Source organism: Triturus cristatus, chromosome 3_1 (assembly GCF_964204655.1).
Source record: "Triturus cristatus chromosome 3_1, aTriCri1.1, whole genome shotgun sequence".
Taxonomy (NCBI): domain Eukaryota; kingdom Metazoa; phylum Chordata; class Amphibia; order Caudata; family Salamandridae; genus Triturus; species Triturus cristatus.
Genome location: NC_140583.1, coordinates 21696693 through 21716969, shown reverse-complemented (window position 1 = coordinate 21716969; position 20277 = coordinate 21696693). Strand labels below are relative to the sequence as shown.

At 48.9% G+C, this 20277-nt stretch overlaps 1 long non-coding RNA gene across 1 annotated transcript; it reads left to right on the top strand.

Moving 5' to 3' along the window:
* Positions 1 to 748: 748 nt before the first annotated feature.
* LOC146859620 (uncharacterized) lies at positions 749 to 1790 on the top strand. Its single transcript, XR_014979322.1, has 4 exons — positions 749 to 859; positions 972 to 1079; positions 1166 to 1227; positions 1575 to 1790. It is a non-coding gene; the product is annotated as an uncharacterized LOC146859620 (long non-coding RNA).
* The last annotated feature ends 18487 nt before the right edge of the window (positions 1791 to 20277 follow it).

The following is a 20277-nucleotide window of genomic DNA, read 5'->3' as shown; positions in this document are numbered from 1 at the left end:
GATTGTTGTAACCAGTGCTTGTTTGTTTTTATCATTGACTACATTAAGTCTCTTCATATTTTTCATTTATTTTTTTAACTAACATTTTCTTAATTAATATTCACTCACATTTTGTTCACTATTCAGAAGTTTGTTCTGGCTCTCCTCTCCTCCTTTTTTAAACTGTTTTTTCACCAGTTTCTCTTTATTATGTTGTTCATAATTTGCATTCATGTTTCAGAACTTTATTGACTAATTTGTAGTGGCCACAATTGACTGCGGTGCTGAGGATTCACTGACACTGAATATCTGCTCGTTGTGCGTCGTTGCCTCCGGTGTCCCTTTCTAAAATATCCAGTCTATTTTGCATTACCCCATGTACGTCTTGTTTTAATGAACGCTTTCGCTCACATCATCATTTTTTCCATTTCATTTTATCCGTCAAATGAACAATATATTACAACCCTTATTTTTCACATGGCTACGCGAGAAGCTTCTTTTTACTATGATGCGCGCTTGGCAGATATAATTATTATTGATACATTGTATCATTCCGAGGTGCGGACATACTTTGATATTAGATCTCATTGTCATTTATTTTTTTCGTTGTATGTTAGTTTACATACACTTTGTTCAAATGATTGTTCTCATCAGGACATTTAAAGTATTTCACCACATCGCGTTCTTGGCAAGTAAAAAATACTTTGTATTGTCAGACATCATGGCGCTACTTGTCAGTCCTCTGTCTATGACTATGAGTCTCACATCGGCTCAGCCATTGTAATGGGTTTAAATTTGGCGCGGTTTTCGTTAGTTGAAAAACTTTCGAAGAGAGGACATCATCCGTTCATAGCTGGTTGCACCCCGTCGCGTTCTTATAGTAAGTAGAATCTATTGCTTTTATTTATGATTTACGCTATAGGTCTTCAAACCTTAGCTAAAGAAGCGGAAGCTCATAGTCATTTCTCTTTTTTTCACCATCACGTCTGCAGCGCGTCTCTATGGAGACGAAACATTCACGTCTGGTTTAGACGCCGTTAGAGATATTCACACACCACATCACTCGCTCTAGCTTTGACGTTATCGCCTGTTTCCGGGGGGTAAGTCATGTTGTTTTACAATATTTCCAAACGTGAGACTTAATTCAAGCACTCGTTCTGATGGAGTCATTCCTTTTGGTTTTCAGCATCGGTTATCCTGCTTACATTGTTCAATTTTTATTAAGGCCACACCTACAAAATATTTGAGGTGAGCCAGCATCATTATTTATTCAGTAGACTTGTCGCATGTATTGAGTTTCCCCTCAGCATTTCTCTCGTGACTTTACTTCTGTTTTATTTAATTAAATGTCTTATTCGGGAGCCACGGTCATTCTTATTCTTATTTTTATTTTTTCACTTGCACTATTGGGTGATGGTATTCCTTCTGGTTAAACTCGTGGTTTTCTTTGAAAAGAAAGGCTGATTCACCACAATAGTGTCTCACGGTTGCATTATGAGCACCATGTGAATCAAGTAATCTGTCACCATGTATCCTTCTTGCGAAAATAGGGTAACAATGTGTTGTATGTATAACAATATATATTTCTTTCACAGAACGCCCCTGACGAAGGGACAACCAAGTCCCGAAATGCATTGGGCTCATCACAAGCATTTCGATGTGATCTCATGAAATATTATGTGGCATGTTTAAATATTATATTGTTTATGGCAGTTGTCTACCATTCTCTGTAAAAATGTTGACACATGACCAATGTAATTATTTTTTTTGAAGCTGTTGTTTGCATATATGTCGAAAATATATGTTTAAACGAGTAATTGAGTTGGATGTTTTTTGACTGATAATCTTTTGTAAATTTTTGCGAATTGAGATTAATTGTTAGTGACGTAGTTCACAATTAGCACAGTGCGCAGCGTCAATCATTAGGTGATTGAACCATTGTATCTAGTTTTTTCATGCCTGATAGACAGCGGGCATTACGCTGCAGCACCTATATCACTCAGATCAGACCTAGGGGTAAATTAGAAAACTAGGAGTGCTCTGCTCACACTGCTCTAAAACTATATGACCCACCACCTTAACTAGAGAATCCAGCAAAGACATAGGTCTGAAATGCCCAGGACAGTTTCAATCGCCCTTTTTAGATCTCGCCTGACCCAGCGCATGCGCTGGTCTGGCGAGACTTATTGAGAGGGCTCCAAAAAGTGCTACCAGGCCAGCCTAGAGCTAGAGTGCATGTGCGCGGGCGCGCGCTGCGCTTGACCGCGATTACTTTAACTTTCACGGCCGCACTGCCGCTTGGCATAGCCAATAGGTCTCGCTTTTGGGACCTTATAAGTATTTAGTTCTGCAACTGTTGCATTGCTAAACACTTATAAGGTCCCAAAGGCGAGACCTATTGGCTATGCCAATGCTTGTTGAATATTAGCACAATATGGGATTCGGCCCAGGAGTTTAAGAGTCCAGCATTCCGGCAGGACTTAAAAACCAAAGTCAAAAGAGGGCCCCCATAGATCAGTATTATATATTTATTTTTTAAAATATCAATTGGGGGCCTGGTGCTTTTCCTTCCTTACTTGATCCCAAGACCCGATTCACCTCTTCCAATGTAAAGTTAAAATCAAAATATGTCGACAGAAATGTAGACCCAGAGGGTGCATCACCCAACACAGACGCTGAGCTATTTTGACCGTTTTCCGTTGAACTCGTATATAGTTTGGCAAAGTGAGCTACCCAGTCTTATTCCATAATGGTGACCTCAATTCTGGGCTTATCATCATTGCTGAAGAAGGGGGCTTGCCTCATGCAGGTTTTCCAACGCCTCCTCTTTGAGGCCGTTTTAAAATTTTGGTAGAGGTAGCCTGTAGGCCCGCCTACAGTTCTGTACTTCTATGGGGTTCCTAGGTGTCTCTTTTAACGCCCCCTTTAATTTTATGTGGGGCTCGGTACAGGCATGGTCAAACCACCCTTGGGTTTTCCTAACCCCTCTCTTCTGGTTGGTGGTCAGCCCGGCCTTAATTCCCTCTAATTTGGTTGAAGGCCTCCATAACCATACTAGCCTCTGCTGATTCATCCAGACAAACCTAAAAGGCCCATCTCTGCTGACTAATTAATTGTTCTAAAAAACAAGACGGGTCAACCATAGACCAGCGCAGGGTAATGCCATTCAAACAGGAGAGTCCTATATTCTCCCCAGCTAAGGTATGGAGCCTTACCCCTTGCTTGATTAGGGAGCTAGTATCTGACGTTGGACTCTGGGGAAAATGGTCGCTCATTGCAAAATTATATAGTTGAAAGTTAGTGACTAAGGCAGAATAGCGCTTAGGGAATAGGAGGAAATCGATAACACTTTTTCCCATGCTGCCGTCAAATGTACAGGATACTTCAACTGGACTGTCTCCGAATTCGATACTAAAACCTAGGACATGTTTAAAAAGTAGTTCATTAAGTTTCTCTCCATACCCTGAATGAAAAAAGTGAGTAACATCATCCCCGGTAGGGGAAATCATGCCACAGACTTTGTTAGCTAGCAGTTGGCAAAGTTGGATATTAAAATCACCACCTCATCAAAATGTTGTCATTTAATCCCTTATCCATTATTGATTCCAGCTCCTCATCAAGGCGACATAAGGTTTCCAATATATCTGGTATGCACTCATGATTATAAAAATTGACTAGAACCAGGGAAAGGGAAGCTGAGAAGTCAACCTGAACAATTTGATAAAAAGGATTAAAAGAATTAACAGTTACATTATTGGTGGCTAATTTTTGGATAAATAAATGCAGAGGGCACCCTTCGGTCGTCCGTGTCTAGATGGAATAGCTGGAGAGTGGAAAGTCTTAAGGCCGTTAAAATGTATGGGTTGGATGGCCCATGTCTCTTGTAGCATCATGACGGTAAAGCCTGCCATAAAATCTAACCCTTCTGATATATTTTGCTTGCTACGAAGCCCCGCTACGTTCCAGCAGACGCCTGTAATTCTACTCTCAGAGGTTGAGTGGATACCTTACTATTCTCATTTCTCAGGGAGATCTGCACCACAGGTAGTTGCGGGTTTAATAGGTCCTCGTCTATCAAATGGTGTCTATCGTTTACAGTTGGTGTCATCATATCCTTCTTTGCCTTGTTTCCTAATGGAACAGGCTCTGCCACTTCAGATGAGTTAGCTGGTTCTTCTGCTATTTCTGGACAATTCTCAGGGGTCGAAGTTGGGGATGCGGGGGCAGATATACCATGATTAACCCAGATTGACGCATCAACCTCCAGTCAGTCCACCCCAGTGAGCTCAGAAAGACAGTCAAACCTATTAAACAAGGCGATAGGATGCACAAATGCGCGAACATGCTCTACATTACAAATTGACGGTTGAGGTAGGGGTTGTGGATGAGAAAAGAATAGTGTAGATTCCATCGGATGGATCGAGGATCGTAGGAGTGGTTGGTAAAAGAAACCCAGTGGTAATACTGAAATTTGATTTGGGTTCTGGACAAAGCTTACTAATTAAATCTTTTACCAGTGATGGAGATTTAAAGGAGAGGACCACACAACCGCCCTTCAATAGTTTGGGACCTCTGTTAACCCACCCAATGTGCCAAGACATCTTAAAATCTGCAAAAAGTGCACCCCCATACCAACTTTAGTGTTTAACCAATTGAGTGATTTTTTTCTTAGCGAGTCCCAGGCTTCTTCGGTAGATGCACCTATAGTCGGGACATTTGCTAGAATAACCACATGGGGAGTCGCAGTGGGCGGGAGGTCGAGTCTGTCATCCTTAGTCCTAAAAGGAGCGAGGCCGTCTCTCGTGCTCTGACGATTAGGCAGGATACTGGGAAGCCCCCTATTCTCGGACAACCTCTTTCTGTTGCTGTTTCATTTTGGGGCAGGGCCATTGACTTTGACGCAAAGCAAACGAGTGCTTTAAAATCCCCTAAGGCTGGCTGTCCTGGTGTACATTTGTTTGTTACTAAATGACTAAGATTTTGAGCATTACTAATATGATCGGTTGAACCACCCAAATGAGCTGCACCCAGACGTTCTACAGAAAGTGGCACAGCACATTCAATGGCCTTAAGTCTATCCGTGATGGAACGGAAAGTAGTATTGACGGGTTCAGTTAATGCTTGGACAGATTCAACCCTTGAAGTATAGTCCGGAAGTGCCGCCGGCGATCCATTAGCCCCTGCTCGTACAGACTCAATAGTGTCTAGCCGCCTCCGTACCGCGACCTTCTTTCTAGTCTTGTTGGATCCTTTAAATGAAGTCGCGATATCGTCCGCACTTCATTTCTTCAGGATTTAAGGGCGTTTAACGGGTGGGTGGGAATCACAGGTCACAATAATCTCTTCTTTATTCCATACAACCGGTCCACCTTTTTTTAAGTTGTGTGATTGCACAGCCCGGTGCGCAGCAGTTGATTCGGCTGAACACGGACCTGATGGACCCGGGCCATCCTCAGTACACGTAGTTAAAGTTAAAGATTCCTCCACGCTTAAAATCTGTTTCTCGATGGCCCCCAGGGCCCCTGTGATGTAGCTCATGAATGACTGACGTGATCTTCGGGTGGACTCAGTTAGTGCAGAGCTGGGGTGTTTCCTTTTCACCATAATTTATGAAGCGCGATGCCCCCAGCCAACGAATAGCAGTCATTATCACAAAACTTACCGTCTTGTCGAATCGGGGGGATTGTTGATCACCAGGAACCCACTGCCAAGAGGGAGGGCTGGTGCTTGTGGAAATGAGCAAAGACGGGCTCTTAGTAGTCAATTTACATAATTAAAAATTAATTAAATAATCAATCGTAGATTAGTAATTAATTATTAATTAATTATACTTAACTAATTTTCCACCCTACAAAGCTAGCAATCCGCTATGACAATATAAATTACTATTATATTTAAGGGCTTGAATACGAACTTGACGGATGGGATACTCCGTCACAAACATAACGGATATTCCGTCCGTGGTATTACACGTTCCATAGGATATAATGGAATTTTAATTTGCCGAACGGGATAACTAGCTTGTTTGTGACAGAGTAACCCTGTCTGCCAAGATCGTAATCAGGCCCTAAATCACTGAACATTATAAGTTATATTAAAAAATATTATTAACAATTATCCAAACAATAACCCCCAAAATTAAAATATAAACTAACACACATAAAGATAGTTAAAATATAGATATTTTTTCTATTGGAAGCGATATTTACTACGTTGATATTGTTGACAACGATATTTCTGCATCACGATATTTTTGTGCCACAATATTTTTTTTGTACAATATTTCTGCACCTGATATTTCCAACTTGATATTTTGTCCCAACACCCTGACCCTTTTCATGCTCTTTCAAACACATTCTGTGTCACTTGCATGCACAATTCACACACACACACACTACTGCTTTTCATTCTTTCATACTCTCATACTTTTTTGCTTTTATTTTGTCTCACACTCTTTCGCATACAGACACACCTTTCTTACACACTCCTCTGCCTCTCCCTTACTGCAGTCCTTCTTGACGAGTGTAAATGCCGCAGGCAGCAGGGCCCTCTGTAGAGTCAACAGCCCAGGAGCTGGAAACACATCCCACTCCAAGATTGAGTGGCTCCAAAGCAATCTTCTCTGGTCCCAACCAGTCCTAATCTCAGATTAGACCGCCGGTGCACCACTGTCACAAGATTTCCAGACACTCTGGCATTTAACAGAAGGCCAACAAACTGCGTAGCGTTCTAGGGAGCGCGGGGACGACACAAGGGGCCGTCTTTCCTCATCGCTAATGTACAATCTGGTGGGGTGTCCTGTACTGTTGAAGTGTCCCATACTGGTGAGGTGTACCGTGCTGGTGAAGTTTCCCGTACTGGTGAGGTGTTCCGTACTGGTGAGGTGTCCCATACTGGTGGTGTGTCCTGTACTGGTGAGGTGTCCTGCACTGGTGAGGTGTCCTGTACTGTTGAAGTGTCCTGTACTGGTGAGGTGTCCTGTACTGGTGAGGTGTCCTGTACTGTTGAAGTGTCACTGGTGAAGTGTCCTGTACTGGTACTGATTAGGTGTCCTGTACTGGTCAAGTGGCCTGTACTGGAACTGGTGAGGTGTCCTGTACTGGTGAAGTGTCCTGCACTGGTGGGGTGTCCTGTACTGGTGAGGTGAGATGTCCTGTACTGGTGAGATGTCCTGTACTCTTGAAGTGTCTTGTACTGGTGAAGTCTCCTGTACTGGTGAGGTGCCCTGAACTGGTGGGGTGTCCTGTACTGTTGAAGTGTCCTGTACTGTTGAAGTGTCCCATACTGGTGAGGTGTACCGTGCTGGTGAAGTTTCCCGTACTGGTGAGGTGTTCCGTACTGGTGAGGTGTCCCATACTGGTGGTGTGTCCTGTACTGGTGAGGTGTCCTGTACTGGTGAAGTGTCCCGTACTGGTGAAGTGTCATGTACTGGTGAGGTGTCCTGTACTGGTGAGGTGTCCTGTACTGTTGAAGTGTCACTGCTGAAGTGTCCTGTACTGGTACTGATTAGGTGGCCTGTACTGGTGAGGTGTCCTGTACTGGTGAAGTGTCCTGCACTGGTGGGGTGTCCTGTACTGGTGAGGTGTCCTGTACTGTTGAAGTGTCCTGTACTGGTGAGGTGTCCTGTACTGTTGAAGTGTTCCGTACTGGTGGAGTGTCCTGTACTGGTGAGGTATCCTGTACTGGTGAAGTGTCTTGTACTGGTGAGGTGTCCTGTACTGGTGAAGTGTCTTGTACTGGTGGGGTGTCCTGTACTGGTGAGATGTCCTGTACTGGTGAGGTGTCCTGTACTGGTGAAGTGTCCAGTACTGGTGGAGTGTCTTGCACTGGTGACGTATCCTGAACTGGTGAGGTGTCCTGTACTGGTACTGGTAAGGTGCCATGTACTGGAGAAGTGACCTATACTGGTGAGGTGTTCTGTACTGGTGAGGTGTCCTGTACTGGTGAAGTGTCCAGTACTGGTGGAGTGTCCTGTACTGGTGAAGTATCCTGAACTGGTGAGGTGTCCTGTACTGGTACTGGTAAGGTGCCATGTACTGGAGAAGTGCCCTATACTGGTGAGGTGTTCTGTACTGGTGAGGTGTCCTGTACCGCTGAGATGTCCTGTACTGGTGAAGTGTCCTCTACTGGTGAGTTGTCCTGAACTAGTGAGGTGTCCTGTTCTGGTGGGGCGTCCTGTTCTGGTGGAGTGTCCTGTACTGGTGGAGTGTCCTGTACTGGTGATGTGTTAAAGACTGGTGGGGCGTCCTTTACTGGTGAGATGTCCTGTACTGGTGAGGTGTCCTGTACTGGTGAAGTGTCCAGTACTGGTGGAGTGTCCTGTACTGGTACTGGTGAGGTGTCCTGAACTGGTGAGGTGTTCTGCACTGGTACTGGTAAGGTGCCCTGTACTGGAGAAGTGCCCTGTACTGGTGAGGTGTTCTGTACTGGTGAGGTGTTCTGTACTGGTGTGGTGTCCTGTACTGGTAACGTGTCCTGTACTGGTGAGGTGTCCAGTACTGGTGGAGTGTCCTGTATTGGTGAAGTGTCCTGTATTGGTGAGGTGTCCTGTACTGGTGAGGTGTCCTGTACTAGTGAAGCGTCCTGTACTGGTGAAGCGTCCTGTACTGGTGAAATGTCTTGTACTGGCGAGGTGTCCTGTACTGGTGAGGTGTCCTGTACTGGTGACGTGTTTGTACTGGTGAAGTGTCCTGTACTGGTGTCCTATTCTTGTGAAGTGTCCTGTACTGGTGAGGTGTCCTGTACTGGTGAGGTGTCCTGTTCTTGTGAAGTGTCTTCTACTGGTGAGGTGTCCTGTACTGCTGGGGGGTGTCCTGTTCTGGTGAAGTGTCCTGTACTGGTGAGATGTCCTGTACTGGTAAAGTGTCCTGTACTGCTGAAGTGTCCTGTACTGGTGAGGTGTCCTGTACTGGTGGGGTGTCCTGTACTGGTGAAGTGTCCTGTACTGGTGAGGTGTCCTGTACTGGTGAGGTGTACTGCACTGGTGAGGTGACCTGCACTGGTGAAGTGTCCTGTACTGGTCGAGTGTCCTGTACTTCTGAAGTGTCCTGTACTGATGAGGAGTCTTGTACTGGTGATGTGTCCTGTACTGGTGAGGTGTCCTGTACTGGTGAAGTGTCCTGTACTGGTGTCCTGTTCTTGTGAAGTGTCCTGTACTGGTGAGGTGTCCTGTACTGGTGAGGTGTCCTGTACTGCTGGGGGTGTCCTGTTCTGGTGAAGTGTCTTGTACTGGTGGAGTGTCATGTACTGGTGAGGTGTCCTGTACTGGTAAAGTGTCCTGTACTGGTGAGGTGTCCTGTACTGGTGAAGTGTCCTGTACTGGTGTCCTTTTCTTGTGAAGTGTCCTGTACTGGTGAGGTGTCCTGTACTGGTGAGGTGTCCTGTTCTTGTGAAGTGTCTTCTACTGGTGAGGTGTCCTGTACTGCTGGGGGTGTCCTGTTCTGGTGAAGTGTCCTGCACTGGTGAGGTGTCCTGTACTGGTGAGGTGTCCTGTATTGGTGAGGTGTCCTGCACTGGTGAGGTGACCTGCACTGGTGAAGTGTCCTGTACTGGTCTAGTGTCCTGTACTGGTGAGGTGTCCTGTACTGCTGGGGTGTCCTGTACTGGTGGGGTGTCCTGTACTGGTGGGGTGTCCTGTACTGGTGAGATGTCCTGTACTGGTGAAGTGTCCTATACTGGTGAGGTGTCCTGTACTGGTGAGGTGTCCTGTACTGGTGAGGTGTCCTGTACTGGTGAAGTGTCTTGTACTGGTGAGGTGTCCAGCACTGGTGAAGGTGTCTTGTACTGGTGAGGTGTCCTGTACTGCTGGAGTGTCCTATACTGGTGGGGTGTCATGTAGTGGTGAGGTGTCCTGTACTGGGGAGGTGTACTGTACTGTTGAAGTGTCCTGTACTGGTAAGGTTACCCGTACTGGTGAAGTGTCCCGTACCGGTGAGGTGTCCCATACCGGTGAGTTGTCCCGTACCGGTGGGGTGTTCCGTACTGGTGATGTGTCCCGTACTGGTGGGGTGTCCCGTACTGGTGAGGTGTCCCGTACTGGTGGAGTGTCCTGTACTGGTGGAGTGTCCCGTACTGGTGGAATATCCCATACTGGTGGAGTGTCCCGTACTGGTGAAGTGTCCAGTACTGGTGAAGTGTCCTGTACTGATGAGGTTTCCCGTACTGGTGAGTTTTCCCGTACTGGTTAGGTGTCCCGTACTGGTGGGGTGTGCCGTACTGGTGGAGTATCCCATACTGGTGAGGTGTACTGCACTGGTGAGGTGACCTGCACTGGTGAAGTGTCCTGTACTGGTCGAGTGTCCTGTACTTCTGAAGTGTCCTGTACTGATGAGGTGTCTTGTACTGGTGATGTGTCCTGTACTGGTGAGGTGTCCTGTACTGGTGAAGTGTCCTGTACTGGTGTCCTGTTCTTGTGAAGTGTCCTGTACTGGTGAGGTGTCCTGTACTGGTGAGGTGTCCTGTACTGCTGGGGGTGTCCTGTTCTGGTGAAGTGTCTTGTACTGGTGGAGTGTCATGTACTGGTGAGGTGTCCTGTACTGGTAAAGTGTCCTGTACTGGTGAGGTGTCCTGTACTGGTGAAGTGTCCTGTACTGGTGTCCTTTTCTTGTGAAGTGTCCTGTACTGGTGAGGTGTCCTGTACTGGTGAGGTGTCCTGTTCTTGTGAAGTGTCTTCTACTGGTGAGGTGTCCTGTACTGCTGGGGGTGTCCTGTTCTGGTGAAGTGTCCTGTACTGGTGAGGTGTCCTGTACTGGTGAGGTGTCCTGTATTGGTGAGGTGTCCTGCACTGGTGAGGTGACCTGCACTGGTGAAGTGTCCTGTACTGGTCTAGTGTCCTGTACTGGTGAGGTGTCCTGTACTGCTGGGGTGTCCTGTACTGGTGGGGTGTCCTGTACTGGTGGGGTGTCCTGTACTGGTGAGATGTCCTGTACTGGTGAAGTGTCCTATACTGGTGAGGTGTCCTGTACTGGTGAGGTGTCCTGTACTGGTGAGGTGTCCTGTACTGGTGAAGTGTCTTGTACTGGTGAGGTGTCCAGCACTGGTGAAGGTGTCTTGTACTGGTGAGGTGTCCTGTACTGCTGGAGTGTCCTATACTGGTGAGGTGTCATGTAGTGGTGAGGTGTCCTGTACTGGGGAGGTGTACTGTACTGTTGAAGTGTCCTGTACTGGTAAGGTTACCCGTACTGGTGAAGTGTCCCGTACCAGTGAGGTGTCCCATACCGGTGAGTTGTCCCGTACCGGTGGGGTGTTCCGTACTGGTGATGTGTCCCGTACTGGTGGAGTGTCCTGTACTGGTGGAGTGTCCCGTACTGGTGGAATATCCCATACTGGTGGAGTGTCCCGTACTGGTGAAGTGTCCAGTACTGGTGAAGTGTCCTGTACTGATGAGGTTTCCCGTACTGGTGAGTTTTCCCGTACTGGTTAGGTGTCCCGTACTGGTGGGGTGTGCCGTACTGGTGGAGTATCCCATACTGGTGAGGTGTCCCGCATGTGATGTGAGATGTCCCGTACTGGTGAAGTGTCCCGTACTGGTGAGGTGTCCCATACTGGTGAGGTGTCCCGTACTGATGGGGTGTCCCGTACTGGTGAGGTGTCCCGTACTGGTGGGGTGTCCCATACTGGTGAAGTGTCCCGTACTGGTGGAGTATCCCATACTGGTGGAGTGTCCCGCACTGGTGAAGTGTCCTGTACTAATGAAGTGTCCTGTACTGGTGAGGTTTGTACTGGTGAGTTTTCCTGTACTGGTTAGGTGTCCCGTACTGGTGGGGTGTGCTGTACTGGTGGGGTGTGCTGTACTGGTGGGGTGTCCCATACTGGTGAGGTGTCCAGTACGTGACGTGAGATGTCCCGTACTGGTGAAGTGCCCCATACTGGTGAGGTGTCCCGTACTGGTGAGGTGTCCCGTACTGATGGGGTGCCCCGTACTGGTGGGGTGTCCCGTACTGGTGGGGTGTCCCGTACTGGTGAAGTGTCCCATACTGGTCATTTGTCCCGTACTGGTGGGGTGTCCCGTACTGGTGGGGTGTCCCATACTGGTGAAGTGTCCCATACTGGTCATTTGTCCCGTACTGGTGGGGTGTCCCATACTGGTGAAGTGTCCCGTACTGGTGAAGTGTCCCATACTGGTGAGGTGTCCCGTACTGGTGGGGTGTCCTGTACTGGTGACGTGTCCCATACTGGAGAGTTGTCTTGTACTAGTGGTGTGTCCTGTTCTAGTGGGGTGTCCTGTACTGGTGGGGTGTCCTGTACTGGTGGGGTGTCCTGTACTGCTGATGTTTCCTGTACTGGCGGAGTGTCCTGTACTGGTGGTGTGTCCTGTAATGGCGGGGTGTCCTGTAAGAGCAGGGTGTCCTGTACTGGCGGAGTGTCCTGCACTGGTTAAGTGTCCTGTACTGGTACTGGTGAGGTGTCCTGTACTGGTGAAGTGTCCTGTATTGGTGAGGTGAGATGTCCTGTACTGGTAAGGTATCCTGTACTCTTGAAGTGTCCTGTACCGGTGAAGTGTCCTGTACTGGTGAGGTGTCCTGAACTGGTGGGGTGATCTGTACTGTTGAAGTGTCACTGGTGAAGTGTCCTGTACTGCTACTGGTGAGGTGTCCTGTACTGGTGAAGTGTCCTGTACTGGTACTGGTTGTAGGAGAGTAGGATGTGCTTCTTATGGTTACCCCCACTTTTTGCTGCTGTAATACTGTTTTTCGACTTTAGTCTGGCTGAGGCCCTTCTATTCAGGACCCCAGCCTAGCTGCTTCCTCTCTAAATTGATACCTAGTACCTTAGGTACACCACAGATTGGATTCTGGGGTGCCCTTATAAGTCCCTAGTATATGGTATACTATGTACCTAGGGCTTTGGAACCCCAGAGGCCTACCAGGGGCAGAAGCATGTATTGTGCCACCCCTGGGAAGCCCTCCAAAAAGACACCACAGGTCTGCTACTTCAGCCTGGGCAACGTGGTGCATGCACCCCTTACTGAAATATAGGTTCACTATATCTCATCTATCACTCCACACATAAATCTATCAGTCACCCCTAAGGCAGGCCTTATCAATCCTGAAGGCAGGGTGCTTGGTTTTATGTGAGAGGGCGCCCATGCATGAGCAGAGCCCCTCTGCAGCCTTCGGAATTTCCTCTCCGGGGTTGTCTGTGATGCAGCCTGACCATATACTCTTAAGTGCATTATAACCAAACGGTAAATGCTAACTTTGGACTGGCTGCACGGAAACATGTTGTGTTTGGTGTCAAACACCCTGGAATCATACCCCACACCAGTAACTGGTGTGTGAGTATGATCCCACCCATTCTAGAGGGAGAGACATGACAGCACCGGTATACCCTGTACCAGCGTAACAGAGCCCTGGCATCACAAAATGGATGCTGCAGCCACAGACACAAGCCTGGCCTCCTGCTGCTGCGCACGAAACTCCGGCAGGGGAGGCCTGGACAATAGGTTTCCTGTCACAGGGAGGTGTCACCACCTCCCAGACAGGCTTTAGTGTATTGGGGCTGGGTGGGTGCACTCTGAGAGTGCTTTGAAGTCTGCACTGGGGGCACATTTGGTGTCGCTGTGCATAGTCCAGATCAAACCGGTCACAAGGGCTACCAGCCCCTGCTCTGGCGTGAAACTGGACAAAGGAAATGGGTGTAGCCACACCTCTTTCCAATCCCTCCCATAGGTGGGTCCCCTGAGTTAGTCCAACCCCTTCCTTGGGTATAAGATAGGAACCCCTGGCAACAGGACTTTAGATATTCCTGGACGAAACTCAGAAACGGAATCCTGGAACTTCGACGATCTGACTGAAGAATCTCCCTTGGAGTAAAGGAGTTACTCCCCTGCTTGGCAGGCACCAAAGACGCATCTGTCCGGTCTGCATTTCAGAAGCTCCCGCTGGACGCCGAAGACTTTGCAACACCAGAGGTGGATTTCCAGACTTCCCGGAGGCCGAACCGAGTCCCCAGCAAAGCTGAGACCCATAGCCCTCGTGGGTACCGTGGAACCAGAACCCCCGGACACCGTGCACATTTGCAAGTGCATCAGCTTCTCGACGCCCCCTGAGGCTGTGCATTGGGTTACTTGTTGTTGTGTCCAAATAATTATTCCAAGGGCCACACTTACCATTGGCCCGCAATATTTTGCAAGAAGGAGCAGTTGGCAACGTGGAAGGTTCAAACGTTTATTAGCCACCACAGAACTCTATATAGAGGAGCCTCGTCGATCCTCACCCATCAGGTGCGCCGAGGAAGACTGCTGGCTCCTTGACAGTAACACACTTTTATACATTATCAGTACAGCATACAAAACCTTATATGTGGAAAAGTACCAGTTAGTCCTGGCGCCCCTAATGAGCTCATGCCTATTTCTAGTTTCGGCTACACATACAAAGGGTTACTATCTTTACAGAGAAGGTCGAAAGGGTGACTCCCTTCACGTCCCAGGTGTAGAGGAATTTGCCTGATACTCCCTTTTAGCAGATGTGACCTTGCTTCTCAGCAACTCAGCCTGTCTCCTAATTAAATGCAAGGGAAGGGGAAGCAGAGGGTGTGTGGAAAAGACCACGTGACTCCCAAGCGGGATAGAGAGCCGCAATCCAAGATGGAGGCGGTTCGGTTTCTCGGCCCTTTTTGTCGTACTAAACATAATCGGGGATTTCGAACCGTTTGATACACCATAACTAGTCAAACAATCATTAGATATACTGCGCTAATCATATCGTAATATCTTGAATACCTCATTGTAGCCCAGACCCTGAGCAGAGAATCCACCAAAGATTTTCGGCCTACCCACTCCGAGTGACCCGTGGGCCGCCATTTTGTGATTCTTCTCAAGGGCCCTTCCCAATTCCTGGTCCGTTGACTGGTGGGTCCCTGTGAAGGTAACTTTGATTTTCCTTGGGCTTCCCGGGTTGCTCCAGATGTGCTCTCACTCCTCAATGGTGGAGTCCCTCAGATCCTGCTGGTCCACACCGAAGCATCTTTCTCCTTTCTGTGTGAGTTGCTGTTGCCAAGGTTTGTTGTGTCCAATCCGGGCACCGACACTGCAGCACTCGACATCCTTCATGGGACAGCTCGAATCCTGCTCCTGGTCATCCTCGATGCCTCCTGGTCCTCGGGGCTGAAGAGTCAAGCTTCACCTTCTTCACCTGAAACACCAGACATCGGTGGGCATTCGTCTATCGTCCTCTGGTCACTGGCAAGTGACCTAGACTCTGCCCCCTCTGCTTTCAGGTTCTTCACATCTTCGATCCAGGCTTGGATCTCTTCGGACACTTTGCATCTTCCCGGCAGCAGCACTTGTTCGCCAGCTCCCATTGAAAACGACAACGTGACCCGACACCTATGCACCCGGCTTCCGTGGGTGAGGTAACTCGAGTACTCCGGTGCCCCCATGGGTGTTGACCCTAGAACTGTCTAAGTCCAAGAGGGTTTGGTCCTAGTCCAGCTCTAAGTGTCCCTTATCTTTAAAAATCTAACCGCGACTTTCCCCATAGAAGCTAACGGGAGCTTGCGGCTGAGTTCTCACACTGCACACAGCCCCCGTGTGTTCCCTGTGTCACTACCTTGGGTGGTTCCTTGGGGTCCCAGCAATTCTACGAGCTCTAGGCCTTGTGTCTAGTTAAGTTGTGGTTCTTATACCACTATTTTAGTATATGGTTTGGCTCGCCCCTAGGGCCTAACGTGTATTTTGTGCTACTTAACTGTTTATTTGAAGTGTAACTTATGTTCTTTTGCCTCTAGCCTCATAAAGAGACTAGAGGGGTGTGTTTAGTAATAAATACATATATTTTATACATATACCTGGTGTGGTCTCCTTTCATTTAGCCACTCAAGAGATTATAGTCTGGTAAAACAAGCTGCTTTACATTCCTTCAAGACTTAGCCTGAAGTCTGCTTTCCATAACTACCCCTAGGATAGCTTTCAATAAAGGTTGTATTTAACCTATCATCAATAAGGAGTTGTTTGGACTGGTGCAGGGTGCCCACTATATGAGTGAACAGCAAATACCAGTCCAACGTCTCACACTGGTGAGGTGTCCTGTACTGGTGGGGTGTCCTGTACTGGTGAGGTGAGATGTCCTGTACTGGTGAGGTGTCCTGCACTGGTGAGGTGTCCTGCACTGGTGAGGTGTCCTGTACTGTTGAAGTGTCCTGTACTGGTGAGGTATCCTGTACTGGTGAGGTGTCCTGTACTGTTGAAGTGTCACTGGTGAAGTGTCCTGTACTGGTACTGATTAGGTGTCCTGTACTGGTCAAGTGGCCTGTACTGGAACTGGTGAGGTGTCCTGTACTGGTGAAGTGTCCTGCACTGGTGGGGTGTCCTGTACTGGTGAGGTGAGATGTCCTGTACTGGTGAGATGTCCTGTACTCTTGAAGTGTCTTGTACTGGTGAAGTCTCCTGTACTGGTGAGGTGTCCTGAACTGGTGGGGTGTCCTGTACTGTTGAAGTGTCCTGTACTGTTGAAGTGTCCCATACTGGTGAGGTGTACCGTGCTGGTGAAGTTTCCCGTACTGGTGAGGTGTTCCGTACTGGTGAGGTGTCCCATACTGGTGGTGTGTCCTGTACTGGTGAGGTGTCCTGTACTGGTGAAGTGTCCCATACTGGTGAAGTGTCATGTACTGGTGAGGTGTCCTGTACTGGTGAGGTGTCCTGTACTGTTGAAGTGTCACTGCTGAAGTGTCCTGTACTGGTACTGATTAGGTGGCCTGTACTGGTGAGGTGTCCTGTACTGGTGAAGTGTCCTGCACTGGTGGGGTGTCCTGTACTGGTGAGGTGAGATGTCCTGTACTGGTGAGGTGTCCTGTACTCTTGAAGTGTCTTGTACTGGTGAAGTCTCCTGTACTGGTGAGGTGTCCTGAACTGGCGTGGTGTCCTGTACTGTTGAAGTGTCCTGTACTGGTGAGGTGTCCTGTACTGTTGAAGTGTCCCATACTGGTGAGGTGTCCTGTGCTGGTGAAGTTTCCCATACTGGTGAGGTGTACCGTACTGGTGAGGTGTCCCATACTGGTGGGGTGTCCTGTACTGTTGAAGTGTCCTGTACTGGTGAGGTGTCCTGTACTGTTGAATTGTCCCAGTGGTGAGGTGTCCTGTACTGGTGAGGTGTCCTGTACTGTTGAAGTGTCCTGTACTGGTGAGGTGTCCCGTACTGGTGAGGTGTCCCGTACTGGTGAAGTGTTCCGTACTGGTGGAGTGTCCTGTACTGGTGAAGTGTCCTGTACTGGGGAGTTGTCCTGTACTAGTGGGGTGTCCTGTAATAGTGGGGTGTCCTGTAATAGTGGGGTGTCCTGTACTGCTTAAGTTTCCTGTACTGGTGGGGTGTCCTGTACTGGTGGGATGTCCTGTACTGGCGGGGTGTCCTGCACTGGTTAATTGTCCTGTACTGGTACTGGTGAGGTGTCCTGTACTGGTGAAGTGTCCTGTGCTAGTGAAGTGTCCTGTGCTGGTACTGGTGAGGTGTCCTGTACTGATGAAGTGTCCTGCACTGGCGGGGTGTCCTGTACTGGTGAGGTGTTCTGTACTCTTGAAGTGTCCTGTACTGGTGAAGTGTCCTGTACTGGTGATGTGTCCTGAACTGGTGGGGTGTCCTGTACTGGTGAGGAGTCCTTTACTGCTGGGGTCCTGTACTGGTGAGGTGTCTTGTACTGGTGGAGTGTTCCGAAGTGGTGGAGTGTCCCGTACTGGTGAGGTGTTCCATACGTTAGGTGAGATGTCCTGTACTTGTGAAATATCCTGTACTGGTGAGGTGTCCTGTACTGATGAAGTGTCCTGCACTGGCGGGGTGTCCTGTACTGGTGAGGTGTTCTGTACTCTTGAAGTGTCCTGTACTGGTGAAGTGTCCTGTACTGGTGATGTGTCCTGAACTGGTGGGGTGTCCTGTACTGGTGAGGAGTCCTTTACTGCTGGGGTCCTGTACTGGTGAAGTGCCTTGTACTGGTGAGGTGTCTAGTACTGGTGAAGTGTCCTGTTCTGGTGATGTGTCCTGTACTAGTGAAGTGTCATGTAGTGGTGAGGTGTCCTGTACTGGAGAGGTGTACTGTACTGTTGAGGTGTACTGTACTGGTGAGGTGTCCTGTACTGTTGAAGTGTCCTGTACTGGTAAGGTTTCCCGTACTGGTGAACTGTCCCGTACCGGTGAGGTGTCCCGTACCGGTGGGGTGTCCCGTACTGGTGATGTGTCCCGTACTGGTGAGGTGTCCCGTACTGGTGGAGTGTCCCGTACTGGTGGAGTGTCCCGTACTGGTGAAGTGTCCTGTACTGGTGAGGTGTCCTGTACTTGTGAGGTGTCCTGTACTGGTGAGGTTTCCTGCACTGGTGGATTGTCCTGTTCTGCTGAATTGTCCTGTACTGGTGAGGTGCCATGTACTGGTGAGGTGCCCTGTACTGGTGAGGTGTCGTGTACTGGTGAGGTGTCGTGTACTGGTGTGGTGTCGTGTACTGGTGAGGTGTCGTGTACTGGTGAGGTGTCGTGTACTGGTGAGGTGTCCTGTACTGGTGAGGAGTCCTTTACTGCTGGGGTCCTGTACTGGTGAGGTGTCTTGTACTGGTGGAGTGTTCCGAAGTGGTGGAGTGTCCCGTACTGGTGAGGTGTTCCATACGTTAGGTGAGATGTCCTGTACTTGTGAAATATCCTGTACTGGTGAGGCGTCCTGTACTGGTGAGGTGTCCTGTACTGGTGAAGTGCCTTGTACTGGTGAGGTGTCTAGTACTGGTGAAGTGTCCTGTTCTGGTGATGTGTCCTGTACTAGTGAAGTGTCATGTAGTGGTGAGGTGTCCTGTACTGGAGAGGTGTACTGTACTGTTGAGGTGTACTGTACTGGTGAGGTGTCCTGTACTGTTGAAGTGTCCTGTACTGGTAAGGTTTCCCGTACTGGTGAACTGTCCCGTACCGGTGAGGTGTCCCGTACCGGTGGGGTGTCCCGTACTGGTGATGTGTTCCGTACTGGTGAGGTGTCCAGTACTGGTGGAGTGTCCCGTACTGGTGGAGTGTCCCGTACTGGTGAAGTGTCCTGTACTGGTGAGGTGTCCTGTACTTGTGAGGTGTCCTGTACTGGTGAGGTTTCCTGCACTGGTGGATTGTCCTGTTCTGCTGAATTGTCCTGTACTGGTGAGGTGCCATGTACTGGTGAGGTGCCCTGTATTGGTGAGGTGTCGTGTACTGGTGAGGTGTCGTGTACTGGTAAGGTGTCCCGTACTGGTGAAGTGTCCTGTACTGGTGAGGTGTCCAGTACTGGTGAAGTGTCCTGTACTCGTGAGGTGTCCTGTACTGGTGATGTGTCCTATACTGGTGAGGTGTCCTGTACTGGTGAAGTGTCCTTTACTGGTGAGGTGTCCTGTACTGGTGAGGTATCCTGTACTGGTGAAGTGTCCTGTACTGGTGAGATGTCCTGTACTGGTGAGGTATCCTGTACTGGTGAAGTGTCTTGTACTGGTGAGGTGTCCCATACCGGTGGGGTGTCCTGTACTGGTGGGGTGTCCCGTACTGGTGAGGTGTCCAGTACTGGTGGAGTGTCCCGTACTGGTGGAGTGTCCTGTACTGGTGAAGTGTCCTGTACTGGTGAAGTGTCCTGTACTTGTGAGGTGTCCTGTACTGGTGAGGTTTCCTGTTCTGGTGGAGTGTCCTGTTCTGCTGAAGTGTCCTATACTGGTGAGGTGTCCTATACTGGTGAGGTGTCCTTTACTGGTGAGGTGTCCTGTACTGGTGAGGTGTCCTGTACTGGTGAGGTGTCGTGTACTGGTGAGGTGTCATGTACTGGTGAGGTGTCGTATACTGGTAAGGTGTCCCGTACTGGTGAAGAGTCTTGTACTGGTGAGGTGTCCAGTACTGGTGAAGTGTCCTGTACTGGTGAGGTGTCCTGTACTGGTGAAATGTCCTGTACTGGTGAGGTGTCCTATACTGGTGAGGTATCCTGTACTGGTGAAGTGTCCTGTACTGGTGAGATGTCCTGTACTGGTGAGGTAGCATGTACTGGTGAAGTGTCTTGTACTAGTGAGGTGTCCTGTACTGGTGAAGTGTCTTGTACTGGTGAAGTGTCCTGTACTGGTGAAGTGTCCTGTACTGGGGAAATGTCTTGTACTGGTGAGGTGTCATGTACTAGTGAAGTTTCCTGTACAGGTGAGGTGTCCTGTGCTGGTACTGGTGAGGTGTCCTGTAGTGGTGAAGTGTCCTGTACTGGTGAAGTGTCCTGTACTGGTGATGTGCCCTATACTGGTGAGGTGTCCTGTACTGGTGAAGTGTCTTGTACTGGTGAGGTGTCCTGTACTGGTGAAGTGTCCTGTACTGGTGAGGTATCCTGGAGTGGTGAAGTGTC